The sequence below is a fragment of the Taudactylus pleione genome, unplaced genomic scaffold (genome assembly GCF_031769625.1).
Source record: "Taudactylus pleione unplaced genomic scaffold, aTauple2 ptg000166l, whole genome shotgun sequence".
NCBI lineage: Eukaryota > Metazoa > Chordata > Amphibia > Anura > Myobatrachidae > Taudactylus > Taudactylus pleione.
Window position 1 is genome coordinate 528,602 of NW_028284568.1, and position 16,919 is coordinate 545,520.

Here is a 16,919-nt window from a genome sequence, read left to right on the forward strand (position 1 = left end):
TCCCATGTATACCTGCTACACACACCTACTATCCCATCTATACCTGCTACACACATCTGTACCCCCCACACACGGCTACTATCCCATCTATACCTGCTACACACACCTGTACCCCCCAACCAACACACACACACACTATCCCCTCTATACCTGCTACACATACCTGTACCCCCCCACTCACACCTACTATCCCATCTATACCTCCTAAACACACCTACCATCCCATCTATACCTGCACCCCACTCACACCTATCCCATCAGTACCTGCTACACACACCTGTACCCCACACACAGCTACTATCCCATCTATACCTGCTACACACACATACACCTACTATCCCATCTATACCTGCTACACACACCTGTACCCCATCTATTCCTGCTACACACACCTACTATCCCATCTATACCTGCTACACACACACACACACACCTGTACCCCACACACACACAGCTACTATCCCATCTATACCTGCTACACACACCTGTACCCCACACATACCTACTATCCCATCTGTACCTGCTACACACACCTGTACCCCATCTATACCTGCTACAGACACCTACTATCGCATCTATACCTGCTACACACCCTTGTACCCCCAACACACACCTATCCCATCTATACCTGTTACACACACACACACACACACACACACACACACCTTCTATCCCATCTATACCTTTTTACACACACCTGTACCCCCCACACACACAGCTACTATCCCATCTATACCTGCTACACACACCTGTACCCCACACACCTACTATCCCATCTGTACCTGCTACACACACCTGTACTCCATCTATACCTGCTACACACACCTACTATCCCATCTATACCTGCTACACACACCTGTACCCCATCTATTCCTGCTACACACCTACTATCCCATCTATACCTGCCACACACACACAGCTACTATCCCATCTATACCTGCTACACACACCTGTACACCACACACACCTACTATCCCATCTGTACCTGCTACACACACCTGTACTCCATCTATACCTGCTACACACAAACACCTGTACCCCACACTCACACCTATCCCACCTATCCCATCTATACCTGCTACACACACCTGTACCCCCCCCACACACCAATCCCATCTATACCTGTTACACACACCTGTACTCCATCTATACCTGCTACACACATAAACACCTGTACCCCACACTCACACCTATCCCATCTATACCTGCTACACACACCTGTACCCCCCCCACACACCAATCCCATCTATACCTGTTACACACCTGTACCCCCCACACACACACACCTACTATCCCAGCTATACCTGTTACACACACCTGTACCCCACACACACAGCTACTATCCCATCTATACCTGCTACAGACACCTACTATCTCATCTATACCTGCTACACACCCCTGTACCCCCAACACACACCTATCCCATCTACACCTGTTACACACACACACCTACTATCCCATCTATACCTTTTTACACACACCTGTACCCCACAAACACAGCTACTATCCCATCTATACCTGCTACACACACCTGTAGCCCACACACAGCTACTATCCCATCTATACCTGCTGCACACACCTGTACCCAAAACACACCTACTATCCCATCCATATCTGCTACACACACCTACTATCCCATCTATACCTGCTACACACACCTATACCCCATGTATACCTGCTACACACACACCTACTATCCCATCTATAACTGCTACACACACCTGTACCCCTCACACACAGCTACTATCCCATCTATACCTGCTACACACACCTGATATCCCATCTATACCTGCTACACACACCTACTATCCCATCTATACCTGCCACACACCTACTATCCTAGGTATACCTGCTACACACACCTACTATCCCATCTATACCTGCCACACACACCTACTATCCCATCTATACCTGCCACACACACCTACTATCCCATCTATACCTGCTACACACCTACTATCCCATGTATAGCTGCTACACACACTTTGATATCCCATCTATACCTTCTACACACAGCTACTATCCCATCTATACCTGCTACACACACCTACTATCCCATCTATACCTGCCACACACACCTACTATCCCATCTATACCTGCCACACACACCTGTACCCCCCACACACACCTACTATCCCATCTATACCTGCTACACACCTACTATCCCATGTATACCTGCTACACACACCTGATATCCCATCTATACCTGCTACACACACCTACTATCCCATCTATACCTGCCACACCCACCTACTATCCCATCTACACCTGCCACACACACCTGTACCCCCCACACACACCTACTATCCCATCTATACCTGCTACACACCTACTATCCCATGTATACCTGCTACACACACCTACTATCCCATCTATACCTGCTACACACACCTGTACCCCTCACACACAGCTACTATCCCATCTATACCTGCTACACACACCTGATATCCCATCTATACCTGCTACACACACCTACTATCCCATCTATACCTGCCACACACACCTACTATCCCATCTATACCTGCCACACACACCTGTACCTCCCACACACACCTACTATCCCATCTATACCTGCTACACACCTACTATCCCATGTATACCTGCTACACACACCTACTATCCCATCTATACCTGCTACACACACCTGTACCCCTCACACACAGCTACTATCCCATCTATACCTGCTACACACACCTGATATCCCATCTATACCTGCTACACACACCTGTACCCCTCACACACAGCTACTATCCCATCTATACCTGCTACACACACCTGATATCCCATCTATACCTGCTACACACACCTACTATCCCATCTATACCTGCTACATACACCTGTACCCCACACACACACAGCTACTATCCCATCTATACCTGCTACACACACCTGTACCCTACACTCACACCTACTATCCCATCTACAGCTGCTACACACACCTGTACCCCCTACACACACACCTACTATCCCATCTATATCTGCTACACACACCTGTACCCCCTGCACACACCTACTATCCCATCTATATCTGCTACACACACCTGTACCCCACACACACCTACTATCCCATCTATACCTGCTACACACACCTGTACCCCACACACACCTACTATCTCTCCCATCTATACCTGCACAGGAGCCCTATGACAGCTACACAGACCTGTACCCCACACACAGCTAGTATCTATCCCATCTATACCTGCACAGGAGACCTGTTATAGCTACACAACCCACTATCCCTTATATACCATACATATTTAAAATAATACAATACACCTAAAATGTTTGTCACTTCATTGCAACTCATACATAATGAAGAAAACAGTTGGGTGTGGGTAATGGGGTCTCACTGGCTATACTATAAAAGAGACCTCACTCGGTCATGGGATACTTAGTACATAGTGCCCCAAGCAGGTTTCCTCCATACAGAAGCCAGCTAAGGAGCTAACATAACAAATACAGAACTCTCCTTAGATAACAAAAGTACGGGAAATACAGAATGCTTTTTGTTTTTGCTACTTTATAATACACAAGACACAATGTATTAATGTACACAGGACATCAAAATCATACCATTGGTTAAGCCAAAGAAATGGAATATTGTTACCAAGGGCCAGGTGCAATCCATGATGTTGGGAAAGGAGAACACTACTAAAGTCCATTACACACACAGAATTACTGCTGTACAACAGGCCCCACGCCCTCACATTCAGAGGAGCCGTGTCTGGCCATGTAAGTACTGTACAGATGCGCCCTCACAGTCCGAGGAGCAGTGTCTGGCCATGTAAGTACTGTACAGATGCGCCCTCACAGTCCGAGGAGCCGTGTCTGGCCATGTAAGTACTGTACAGATGCGCCCTCACAGTCAGAGGAGGCGTGTCTGGCTATGTAAGTACTGTACAGATGCGCCCTCACAGTCAGAGGAGCCGTGTCTGGCCATGTAAGTACTGTACAGATGCGCCCTCACAGTCAGAGGAGCCGTGTCTGGCCATGTAAGTACTGTACAGATGTATCCTCACATCTTTGCTGCAGCCGCGTCAAACAGCCCCTTGTGGCGCAACTGGTCGCGTGAGCCTCTGCTAGCGCCGGGCACCTTTTTTGCATCTTTTTGTGCCAAAAGTGCTTCATCGCAACGCAAAGTGTCACATATCAAATCAATAAGCACTGGTGCGTCCTAGTCGCATTGCATTTAGACTTATGCTGCATACACATGGGACGATTTTCCTGAACAATATGAACGATAATGATATTGTTCAACAATAAATCGTTCATATCGTTAATTTTTATGCAGTGAACGATCGACCAACGATATCTATGGACGACTGTATATGCAGGCCAACTGGGAAGATTTTGTCAAGGCATAATATCCATCATATGGTGCATACACACGGTGAATTAAGAGGACGATATAAACCAAACATTTATCGTTTATATCATCCTTATTTTTGTTTTTAACCCCTCCAATGACCAAATGATGGTTGATGCGCGGGCACGGATGGTCAATATCGATATCGACCAGGTTAGCCTGTTTACTATAGGGACCCGCGATAATTACGTCGTTTGGTGCATGTTGCTGGATGTTCGATAACGATCATCCAGTACATGCAGGACGATCAGACAGTGTGTACAGGCCATTAGATATTTATCATTGTGTACACTCAAAATTGTTTGCCCTGCACTACAGAAAGGTGGAGGGAAATCTATCAGCGATATCTATGGTTGTGCAGCCTGTGCCATGTGTATGCAGCATTAGACATATAAAGACGCCCGATGCCAGCATGGAACCAGACGACGCGCTCATGCCAGACATACTACGCTACATGACATATTGAGATTAGATGAGCAAGGACACAAAAAGCGTTTATATAACTGTTTTCTACTTCAAAGGCTCAGCTAAGGACTAATGCTGTACTTTCATACACCTCATCCATCCACTAAGTAAGCCCAAGCTAAACGATGCACCGACCCAGCAACGCAACGATATATTGCTTCGCCATATGCACAATCTGCCCTATGACACATTGTATGTTTAATGTAACAAAACGGTCATCCATGGCATAGTCCTATATGATGTGCAACATATCAGATAGGAAGATGGGGATGCAGTTATAATACAGACGTGCGGCATATCAGATAGGAAGATGGGATGCAGTTATAATACAGACGTGCGGCATATCAGATAGGAAGATGGGGATGCAGTTATAATACAGACGTGCGGCATATCAGATAGGAAGATGGGGATGCAGTTATACCACCGACGTGCGGCATATCAGATAGGAAGATGGGGATGCAGTTATAATACAGACGTGCGGCATATCAGATAGGAAGATGGGGATGCAGTTATAATACAGACGTGCGGCATATCAGATAGGAAGATGGGGATGCAGTTATACCACCGACGTGTGGCATATCAGATAGGAAGATGGGGATGCAGTTATAATACAGACGTGCGGCATATCAGATAGGAAGATGGGGATGCAGTTATAATACAGACGTGCGGCATATCAGATAGGAAGATGGGGATGCAGTTATAATACAGACGTGCAGCATATCAGATAGGAAGATGGGGATGCAGTTATAATACAAACGTGCGGCATATCAGATAGGAAGATGGGGATGCAGTTATAATACAGACGTGCGGCATATCAGATAGGAAGATGGGGATGCAGTTATAATACAGACGTGCGGCATATCAGATAGGAAGATGGGGATGCAGTTATAATACAGACGAGCGGCATATCAGATAGGAAGATGGGGATGCAGTTATAATACCGACGTGCGGCATATCAGATAGGAAGATGGGGATGCAGTTATAATACAGACGTGTGGCATATCAGATAGGAAGATGGGGATGCAGTTATAATACAGACGTGCGGCATATCAGATAGGAAGATGGGGATGCAGTTATACCACCGACGTGCGGCATATCAGATAGGAAGATGGGGATGCAGTTATAATACAGACGTGCGGCATATCAGATAGGAAGATGGGGATGCAGTTATAATACAGACGTGCAGCATATCAGATAGGAAGATGGGGATGCAGTTATAATACAGACGTGCAGCATATCAGATAGGAAGATGGGGATGCAGTTATAATACAAACGTGCGGCATATCAGATAGGAAGATGGGGATGCAGTTATAATACAGACGTGCGGCATATCAGATAGGAAGATGGGGATGCAGTTATAATACCGACGTGCGGCATATCAGATAGGAAGATGGGGATGCAGTTATAATACAGACGAGCGGCATATCAGATAGGAAGATGGGGATGCAGTTATAATACCGACGTGCGGCATATCAGATAGGAAGATGGGGATGCAGTTATACCACCGACGTGCGGCATATCAGATAGGAAGATGGGGATGCAGTTATACCACCGACGTGCGGTATATCAGATAGGAAGATGGGGATGCAGTTATACCACCGACGTGCGGCATATCAGATAGGAAGATGGGGATGCAGTTATAATACAGACGAGCGGCATATCAGATAGGAAGATGGGGATGCAGTTATAATACCGACGTGCAGCATATCAGATAGGAAGATGGGGATGCAGTTATAATACCGACGTGCAGCATCCTGGCTAAAGAAATCCCGTTACCGGAATGCCACTACCCGACTAGAAGACCGCTGCTGGGATACAGACAGGAGCTGACATCCCAGGACGCAGAATGTAAGTATAGCGGGGCTGGTTTGGACTTAGCCGCAGGGGGAGGGTTATTTTTAGGCACCAACGGGGTGGGGAGGATTAGGCTACAAGAAGGGAGGGTTAGGGGGGTGGGTAAGTATACTAACCCGACCCCTGTCAGGATACCAGCCATTGTGATGCCACTGTTAGTATTCTGACAGGAGGCACCCCGGCAGGCGGCATTACATACCCATTCCAGGAAGATGCAACCACCCAATTAATGAAACAATGGATTTGGGTGTACATGTACACGATGGTGGTTGTGATCCATCGCAGATCGGCCAATATATCGTATTGTGTGTACTCCCGAAGTCTCATACTGACATCGTGGAGATGGGGGCTGATTCAGAGCTGGCAGAAAAGCAGAAATAAGGAGTAACTTTGCCCCTTGGTAACACCATGGCGCACTGTAGGTGGGGTAGATGTAACATGTACAGAGAGATAACTCTAATAGTGCCCATCCTGACAGGTGGCGGAGGCCAGCAGTACATACAGTGGGTTGGGTACAGGTACTCGGGATCCTGGCAGTCAGAATCCCGATGCCGGCATCCCGACACCTGTCAGTCGGTACCCTAACCCTCCCCCTACAAATGTATTCTTACAGTGTATGTGTGGTGTATATATATCTGCAAGTTCTATTCAGTTTCCCCCTGACTCAGGCGCTATGCAGGCAGGTACCGTGACATGACGGCTACTCACTACAGTACTGCTCTCATGCTGCATCCACCAGGGGCTGCTGTGTGTGGGGGAAGTGATGAGCAGGCTATACACTTACACTACAACCAGTCAGGTGGCATTGCTGCAGTACATATATACCTTAGCCTCCAGCTGCACCTCTCTGTATGCCCCTGTTAGAAGAACTTACTGTACATGGGATTCTATGTAAAGATTTTTAATTTATTTTTTCCATTAAAAAATGGGATTTTGGTACCTACCGGTAAATCCTTTTCTCTGATTCCACAGGGGACACTGGAGTTGCTTACGCTGGTGTACAGAGGCGTTGATAACTGGAGCTGGCACTTTAAATAATTTAAAAGTGTGAAGCTCCTCCCCCTCTATTCCCCACCAGCCCTCAGTTTCGAAAATGAAGACCGAGAGGAAATGGAGAACAAGCGGAGTAAAAAGGGAGAGAACACACAATAATCAAAGCATACAACATACGGAACAAACCAAACAGGCAAATAAAGAGCGCAGAGGTGGGCCTCCAGTGTCCCCTGTGGAATCAAAGAAAAGGATTTACCGGTAGGTACCAAAATCCCATTTTCTCTTTCATCCACTAGGGGACACTGGAGTTGCTTACGCTGGGGACGTTCCAAAGTTTTCCCCTCGGGCGAGAGCGCTCTGTGGGACCTGCAGAACCAGACGGCCAAAACTTGATGCCGAAGCAGCAAACGTATCAAAACTGTAACATTTGACCCACGTGTGAACTGAAGACCAAGTGGCCGCACGGCACAATTGTGACCTGGAGGCGCCCCTAACGGCCGCCCATGATGCACCCACAGAACGTGTGGAATGAGTCGAATGGACGTCGGAGGCCGACAGTCAGCACTAATCTAAGCCTGAAGAATAATCAGCCTAATCCAACATGCCAACGTCTGCTTAGACGCTGGTCAACCTCTCTGAACAGCATCATAGAGGACAAAAAAATGACTCCGACTTGCGGAGGGACGCTGTCCTGGCATATAGATGCAGAGAGCTCTAATTACATCCAAAGTAGAAGAATTACCGGAGTCCTCCACCAAAGACGGTACTCAATAGGCTGATAGATATGGAAAGCCGACCCAACCCTGGGAACACAAGCTAAGGTGGCTTATAGGACAGAGCACCCAAAACTAAACTCTACGAGCCAAAGCTAGAGCCAGGAGGAGGACACTCTTCCAAGACAAATACTTAATTAAAGGTAAGTACCCGGGAGCTATCGGTGGTACAAAAAGGAGGCTACACAAGCAAGACCCCCTAAAGCAACGTCTGCCCTCAGGAATGAGGGCCAATTTTCGTTGAAAGAAAATAGAAAGGGCAAAATCTGCACCTTGAAAGTTCAAAAGGTGAAGACCAGAATCCAGTCCCATCTGAAAAAAACAGAAACCGGGACAACCAAACGGAAGACCCGACTGGAACACCATTCGATATAAGAACGCCAGATGTGATAAAGCGCAGCCGAAACTGGCATCCTGGCGCGTATCATGGTGGGAATCAGAGTCTGGGATGCTTCTGCATTAAAAGATATCGGTTTCAGAAGCCACCCCATTAAACACAGTTGCGCTAAATTGGAGTGGACGAAAAGGACCCTGCTGTAGAAGATCCGTGCGCAGATGAAGGGGCGACGGGTCGTCTACCAATAGGGACCGAAGGTCCGAGAACCAACTACTCCGAGGCCAGTTCGGTGCCACGAGAAAGAGAGGCTGACTCGTGTCTTATCCTTTATAGAAGGAAGAAGTGGAATCGGAGGAAAAAGGTAAACGAAGTTGTAGATCCATGAAACTGTCAGAGCGTCTACCGCCTCCACCTGTGGATCACGAGTTCTTGACACTTATAGTGGGAGTTGAAGATTCATTCATGACTCCATGAGGTCCACCTGAAAACACCATCGACGTATCAGCGCGTTGAACACGTTTGGATGAATCTTCCATTCCCCGGGATGTATATCCTGGCGACTTAGGTAATCTGCTTCCCAGTGGTCCACACCCTGGATGAATACCACCGACAAAATTACTGACCTCTTCTCGGCCCACCGGAGAATCTGAGATACTACTCGCATGGCCATGCGACTACCAGTCCCGCCCTGGAGGTTGATGTAAGCGACGGCCGTAGTATTGTTGGACTGAACTCTTACCGTGCGTGTCTTTTGCAACTCTGTTGCTTCTATTAGAGCGTTTATGGGCCACTTCTGATCCAGCGGGGACCATCGACCCTGAAAGTGAAAATCGAGGACTACTGCTCCCCATCCTCGAAGGTTGGCATGCGTTGTTACGATGATCCAGAACCATACCGAATTTTCGGCGCGCTAAAAGACTGTTGTATTGTGTCCACCAGAGGAGGGCCACTCTGTTAACCTAGCTCAGACGGATTTGTCGCTGTAGAAGCAGATGAAACCCTGACCCTTGTGACAGCAGGTAAAGCTGAAACACTCTGGAGTGGATCCGTCCGAACTGTAGTGCCTTGAAGGTAGCTACCATCTTCCCTAAGAGACCCAGACAAAGAATTAGGGACACCTTTCTACTGCTCCCCTTCTTGAAGTTGATTATCCAACTGTGTTGGATTAGAGTGTGATATATCAGTAAGGCATGGTTTGTTAGAAGGGATACCGATGGAGCCTTGAGGAACAAGTCGTCCAAATAGGGGATTATGTTTACTCCCGATGACCGAAGGAGAGCAATCATGACTGACATGAGATTGGTGAAAATGCGGGGAGCAGAGGATAACCTGAACGGCAATGCCCGAAACTGGTAGTGATCCTGCAATACGGCAAAACGCAGGAAGGTTTGATGTGGTTCCCAAAAGGGAACATGGAGATAGTCCTTGATATCCAGGGATAATAGAAACTCCCCTGGTTCCAACCACACAATGGACTGCAGGGACACCATGTTGAAACGATATATATCTTAAGATACAGGTTTTAAAGGACTAGAGGTCCTAAACCGATCCATCCGGATTTGGTACTACAAACAGGTTTGAGTACAAACCCCATACCTCGTTGATGTTCTGGTGAGAGCCAAATGGTTTTATAATACTAATATCGAATTGTGGCACTATGGACTAAATATCGGGTCCTAGTACAGATATATGAGGATCCGAATTGTGGTCTATATTTTATACATGGTTTTTTATGTGTGTTTAATGTATGTATATTGTCATTTGATACTAGTTATTGATATAAAATATACTGAGCAAAAATTGGCGTCCTGGTTTAAATTCTGCCCTGTCAATCCTATTTGAGTGTGTTTAACCATTTTTATTAGCGCACCATCATTTAGTTATTTTTCCAGACTATTTTACCCTACAGCACCTGGTATTCCCAGGCAGTCTCCCATTAACCAGGCCTGACCCTCCGAGATCAGACGTGATCAGGCGAGTTCAGGGTGGAGTGTCCCTAGGGCCGCGAAAACTGAAAAACAGACGACCTTTTTGTTGGTCACTGAGAAGATGGGTCCTGACACAGGGAGTAACGTACTCAAATAATACACACTCCTGGGATGCAGGAACTATATCCACAGGTAGATTAAATACCTGCCTGACCGCCAGAATTAAGAATTCCACCCCAGTAGAGGCAGCCTCTATATACGGCCCACAGATAGGGGGCGTATCAGATATTAAACTGATAAGAACAGATACTAAATGGGACTCTCTTGATCTGTTTGCCTGTTTATTGTAGCCTTTTCCACTTGATCTTAGCCAAAAGGCAGAGAAAATCATGAGGAGTACAGTCATTATACAAACTTCCTCCATTCACGTTCCTTAGTATCCTCTGTTGTGAGGATTTCCTTGTCAGACCCTTTCTGACTGGAGAACAGTCGTTAGGGGGCGTTATTGGTAGGAAGTGGAGGGAGTAGAAACAGCGGTACCTATAACCTGTACCAGGATGTCTAGAGACTTGGTTAACCCTGACACCCTTGGAGGTGCGAGCCTCAGCCAACTGTGACGTTAAGTCAGCCATCACTCGTACCATGTCAGCGGCCCATGGAGGAGCAGGAGAGTCAGTAATAGCCATAGGTGGATAGATTACTAAACAAGCATCATATAACATGCTTGTACAGTTTGAACAAAAATCTTTTGCAAAGAGTTTGGCATTCAACCACAGTCACCCATACAGAGGGACAGATATAGAAGACAGAAGGCTAGTTTTTGAAACAGAGGAGGAGATCACTCAACTCCCTTCCCACAGAATTGATTCCCTGCTGTACCCTCCCCTGTGCTCACAGGGTCCCAGGGATGCAATTAGGAGAACCAGCCCTGCTGTAGTAGTGCTGCTACACTCTTGCTGAATTGGAGAGATGCAGTCAGACACATGTGAAACGTCAGCCATGCTGTTCTAACAGCCGCTGCCACTCTGAATAGAGACAGAGAGCCCGCGCTGTTAGGCTCCACCCCCCTTCTTCATGCCCTAAGGGCTCTGAAAATGGCAGTCGCGCTGGAGCTTTCACCTCCCCCTGTGAAGCCCCGCTGAGTAGGAGCGCTATGCTGCGGGTGTCAGCGGGGAGAGGGGAGGAGGATACTCTTAGTGGAGTATGTAATGTGGAGCAGCGCTATAGCGCTATGCTCTGAAGCCAGCGTCGGCAGCGGGGACAGGAGCCGGGGGATGCGCAGCTGATGTACTCACTGCGTCCCTTGGATGGCCTCTCTGCTAACAACACTCCTGTTTCTCACACTGTCTTGTCCTCAGTGCTTGTAGAAGTGCTGTGTGGCGATAAGGAGCTGTCAGTTGCTTTTTTAATAAGCACTGTGCACTCCTTCCTGTATAACAGGGTGCCAGGTACCCGGACCCCACCTTTCAAGAGGTGGCGAAGGGTACCAATAAAGTGTAAAGGATGCTATTAAAATAAATAAATAAAATAAATGTATTGCTGGAGCACAGCAGATTGTGACCAGCTCCTAGAGGCACATTTTGTAAACTGAGGGCTGGTGGGGAATAGAGGGGGAGGAGCTTCACACTTCTAAATTATTTAAAGTGTCGGGCTCCAGTTATCCACGCCTCTATACCCAGCGTAAGCACCTCCAGTGTCCCCTAGTGGATGAAAGAGAAACTACGTTGTAATATGGAGGACTCCTTCAGCTGAGAACCACCACACATGTAAAGAAACCCCTACGTGTTTGAGTACATCTTTTGCAGCGTGAGTACGGCTACGCTAACCCCACTCTTCCAAGTGTTTCCTTTGAAGTGCACGCTTCTTGGGGCCGGGTACACTTGTAGGAGAAATTATCACTCACAAAATAAATCATCATACATATACTAACATCTTATGTGGCCTAAGTATGGGTACGTTTACCCTTCATCCCATCTAGAAGAAAATAGTATTGTCTGTAAATAGCGCCAAACATACACAAAGATACCTTTCAAAGCTTTGTTACGCACCGTCTTCGTATAAGTCAGGTGCGCTGGGAATAATCCAATTACTTGTCTATGGATCTAATGCATATCCCCATGTGGATATCCTAACTCAAAAATGTACTACACATGTCGTGGTATTGTTTTATCTTTCTACATGTTATGAGGAAACATCTGTGTGCGAGAACCACCTTTAACTAACGAAGAGACATATATTGACAGATAAGTATTTCCTCAATATTATCCCCACACTCCCTCTGTGAAATCAAAGGCAGCACGATTACATCTTACCCACTTCCATATTTTAACCCCTGTTAGAGTAAGAAAGGGTGATGAACTTAATATAAGGAGAGATATACCTTATCTCATAAACCTCTAATACACATAAAATAATATAACCAGATTATTATTATAAAACCAAGTTTCCAAAATGGATCAGTCCTAAATGGAATATGAAGTAAATCAGAGTCCTTTATTGAGGTAGAATCAGACAATCGTTTTTGTGGATCTTCACAGAAACTTGAGGACTAGGAGTTGATTCCACCCAGCTTTTACTGAAAATAGACCCTCGCACCAAAATCACCCAGATAAATTAGACCATAAGGCCACCATTAGCATGTAAAAGAATTTTATTCAGTAAAAGCTGACAAAGAAAAATCTGGAATCTGGAGAAAGTCCGCTCCTTGTTTTGGGTAAAATCAACTCCTAGTCCTCAAGTTTCTGGTGCCGATTGTGCTTTATACAGGGCACCCCTACGTCATTTGTCCCCTATATTTTGATAACCAGGACTGGCTCTGATTAGCCTGGTGCTGGTTGTGCTTTATACCCCTACATAGTTTGTCCCCCGTGTTTAGCACAAAAACCACTGGGGCTCCAAAGCCCGATGCTGGTTGTCCTGTGGAGGCACGTAATTTTTTTATTTATATTACACATTCATTTTTTAACAGATGCGTGGATGGATCTCACTAATACATCCTTGAATCTGTGTCTTACTGATTTGATTTTCTCAAGTGCATGCCCAGCACCAGTGAGTCCCTCTGACGCCCGCTGATGCTCCTGTGCACGGCCCTGTTGCTGCCACTGCTCCGCACCCCCGCTGCAGCCAATGCCCCACACAGCTGCAGCCTGCCCCCGCAGCAGTCTGTCCCTCTGCACCCACAAAACACCTCCTGTGTGCTGTCCGCTCCTCCACCCGTGCTAGTGTACCTATTTGTTGTCCTTCTGCCCTGCAGGGGGCCTGGTTTGCTCCTCAAACCCTGATGGTTAATAAATGATAAAAAAATGCAATGAAATTCCATAGACAAAAAACCTTACGGTTTCACATGTCCCATTAAGGCTGCTTACACATGATCTGAAAATTCACAAAACCTACTGAATTTCTGCCACTCAAACTTAGAAAAGCAATGAAATTCCGATCATTAACGCTGATGTCTTAATGGACGTGTTCCTTGCGCAATAATATGGTATGCCATCACACCCTGTGGTTAACTGCAGATTTAGCACTCTCACACAAACTTACAAACACTTGGGCCCCCCCCTGGAGTCTATTTCGCTAGTTTTTAAGTTTGTCCCCCAACTTAAGTATTTTTTAAACTTTTTTGACATAGTTTACCTTTGGGGGACTGTCCCAAGGGTGCTGGGTGGTTTCCGGACGTTTGCACCCCAAACCTTCAATTCTGCACATTTTTCCACACCTATTCATAGGCAAATCTTTTTCGCCTATTTCAATGCATTGACTTTCCACACCGGTGAAAAGTCTTTGAAATTGAATATGGGGATAAGTTTTCGCCTGGCGAAATGACATCACCGCCGATACTTTTCCGCAGAAACTGACTTTTCGCACCTAATTGAATATGCCCTTAAGACTCCTAGGGGTTTATTTTGCAATATGGTTGTATTTACACATTTTGCACTTTACATAGCTATTTTATTGTCTGAATTTTAGGGATTTTTTTATATATATATATAGGTACACAAGGTTATACTAGCACGGTGGCCGCTCTACGGCACTTCCAAGATTTTCATTCCGTTACACATAACAGATTACCACTGTTGTACTATTTTGTTTGAGCACTGTTGGGGAGTACTTTTTACAGATGGGTCCTCATACATCCACCTCCTTGCGGGTTAAACAGCCCTTCTAGTCGCACCATGCCGTGGCGTGACTCGGTAATTTACCTTTGGGGGACTGTCCCAAGCACGCTGGATGGTTTCCGGAAGTTTGCACCCCAAAACCGATGCATAGTGTCTTTTTACCTTCAAATGCGTCTTATTCGCACAATGATGCGGCTAGATAGCACAAGCAGCTTCTGCTGAGTAAAATGTAACGCAGCATGTCTGTTCTGTGTGTGACTGCGAGAACAGCTCCCGTGGGGGGTAGGTTGGGGGAGTACAGCACCAGGGGTTCTGGAGGTAGGCAAGGAAGAACAGCTCCCGGGGGGCAAGGAAGAACAGCTCCCGGGGGGCAAGGAAGAACAGCTCCCGGGGGGCAAGGAAGAACAGCTCCCCCTGGGGAAGGGAGAACAGCTCCCCCTGGGGAAGGGAGAACAGCTCCCCGGGGGAAGGGAGAACAGCTCCCCGGGGGAAGGGAGAACAGCTCCCCGGGAAGGCGTTCCAGGAGCTATTCAATTCACTGAGCTGTTAGCCAGACTAAAGGATTTCTTCTCGCACCCTCCTGAGGATATGAGCTGAAATCACACTAAAGTGCTGGCTGCAATGCTGTTTCCCGGCTTAGCATCTCGCCAACAGCCTTGTGGCCGGCACTGTTGACGGAGAATGAAGGTTAGTGCCACTAAACACCCAGCTTTAGGTGCGCTAACTAGCATTCTCCGTTTTAACCGGACTTAACAGCGCAGTGAATTGAATAGCTCTGGCAACTCCTTCACAGGTATATTCACAGCACGCTGAATTGAAATCGCCCTAATGGACTTTGAAATGTCTTCTCGACTTCGGGATGAAGACATATGCAGCACTTTTTTTTAAAAAAAGTTGTTACTAGAAGACCTATAAGTTTAGTTCGTAAAGAATAGTTTTATTTTATTTTATGGTTTTAAAAGGTTAAAAGCGTTTATTCCCTTTTTATTTCATCTTTATACCTTAAGGGACAAGAATCGAAGCTAGGGCAGTCGTACTATTTTAGTATACTTATAGTGAAGTATAGCCTGTGGTATGAGATACCCCACATGGTCGCCGTGCTGATTTTTTTCCACGGAAGGTTAATAAGGTACAGAAAAAGTGGATCTATCCTTTCATCGGCCACAAGAGGGCATTCAGTAAAAATAAAATTCTGCCGTACTCCATGCTATAAAGTGGGCCACATTTATACCCACAGTAATGTGACATTATACATCTAAGCGCACAGTTCTATCACCAGGGCTGGTGCAGAACGACGTTATGCCTCAGATTTGTTTATCGGGAATGCTGTACTAGGACCTACTGATCCACTCAACGTTGCTTGATCAGTAGCAGTCCATGTAGATAATCTGACTAAACAGAACCAATAGAAATGAATGGTGAAGCTACCGGACTGGGGAGAATGGGGATCCCAGGTACATAGTACTGTGCACTTATGTACAACTCCACCAAAACAGAATATTTACAAGGGCTGATAAAAAAGTAATGAGACTGCCTCTGTTTTCCTGCCCCATAGGTAGACGTGGTAACGCTATGCTGGTTATTGTGAGGCTCATATATCGATGTGTCTGAACCTGCGGTTGGACTGCCGTAGTCATCTTTGTTTGGTCACAGCGATTGGAAGATCTTCGTACGTTTCGTCATAGCGGATGAGGAAGACGTGTCTGTGAGATTAGGTCAGAGATGTGTGATTGAACGCAGTGCTAACCTTTCATCGACGACCTAACTTAGGTAACAGGATTTTGGTACTTACCGATAAATCCCTTTCTCAAATTCCATAGGGGACACTGGAGGCTTCTTGACAGTGGGGTATAGATGTGTGCTAACCGGGGGCTGGCACTTTAAAATTTATAAGTGTGACTAGCTCCTCCCCTCTATACCCCCCTACAAGGCCAGTCTTAGGAAACTGTGCCCGAGGAGAGCTGGGAAACAAACGATATAGGAGGAGATGAAGAAAGTACACACAACAAACATAATGACAATAACCCTGGCAGGAAGGAAACATCGCAGGGTGGGAGTCCAGTGTCCCCTATGGAATTGGAGAAAGGG

The 16,919-nt window shown here is 46.5% G+C and overlaps 1 protein-coding gene and 1 pseudogene across 2 annotated transcripts in view; both read right to left on the reverse strand.

The window, feature by feature from the left end:
• The window catches only part of PPP2R5C (protein phosphatase 2 regulatory subunit B'gamma), a 165,358-nt gene that overhangs the window by 84,551 nt on the left and 63,888 nt on the right, over nt 1-16,919 (reverse strand). The window lies entirely within an intron of this gene.
• Nucleotides 10,978-11,030, reverse strand: LOC148521408 (U2 spliceosomal RNA; annotated as a pseudogene).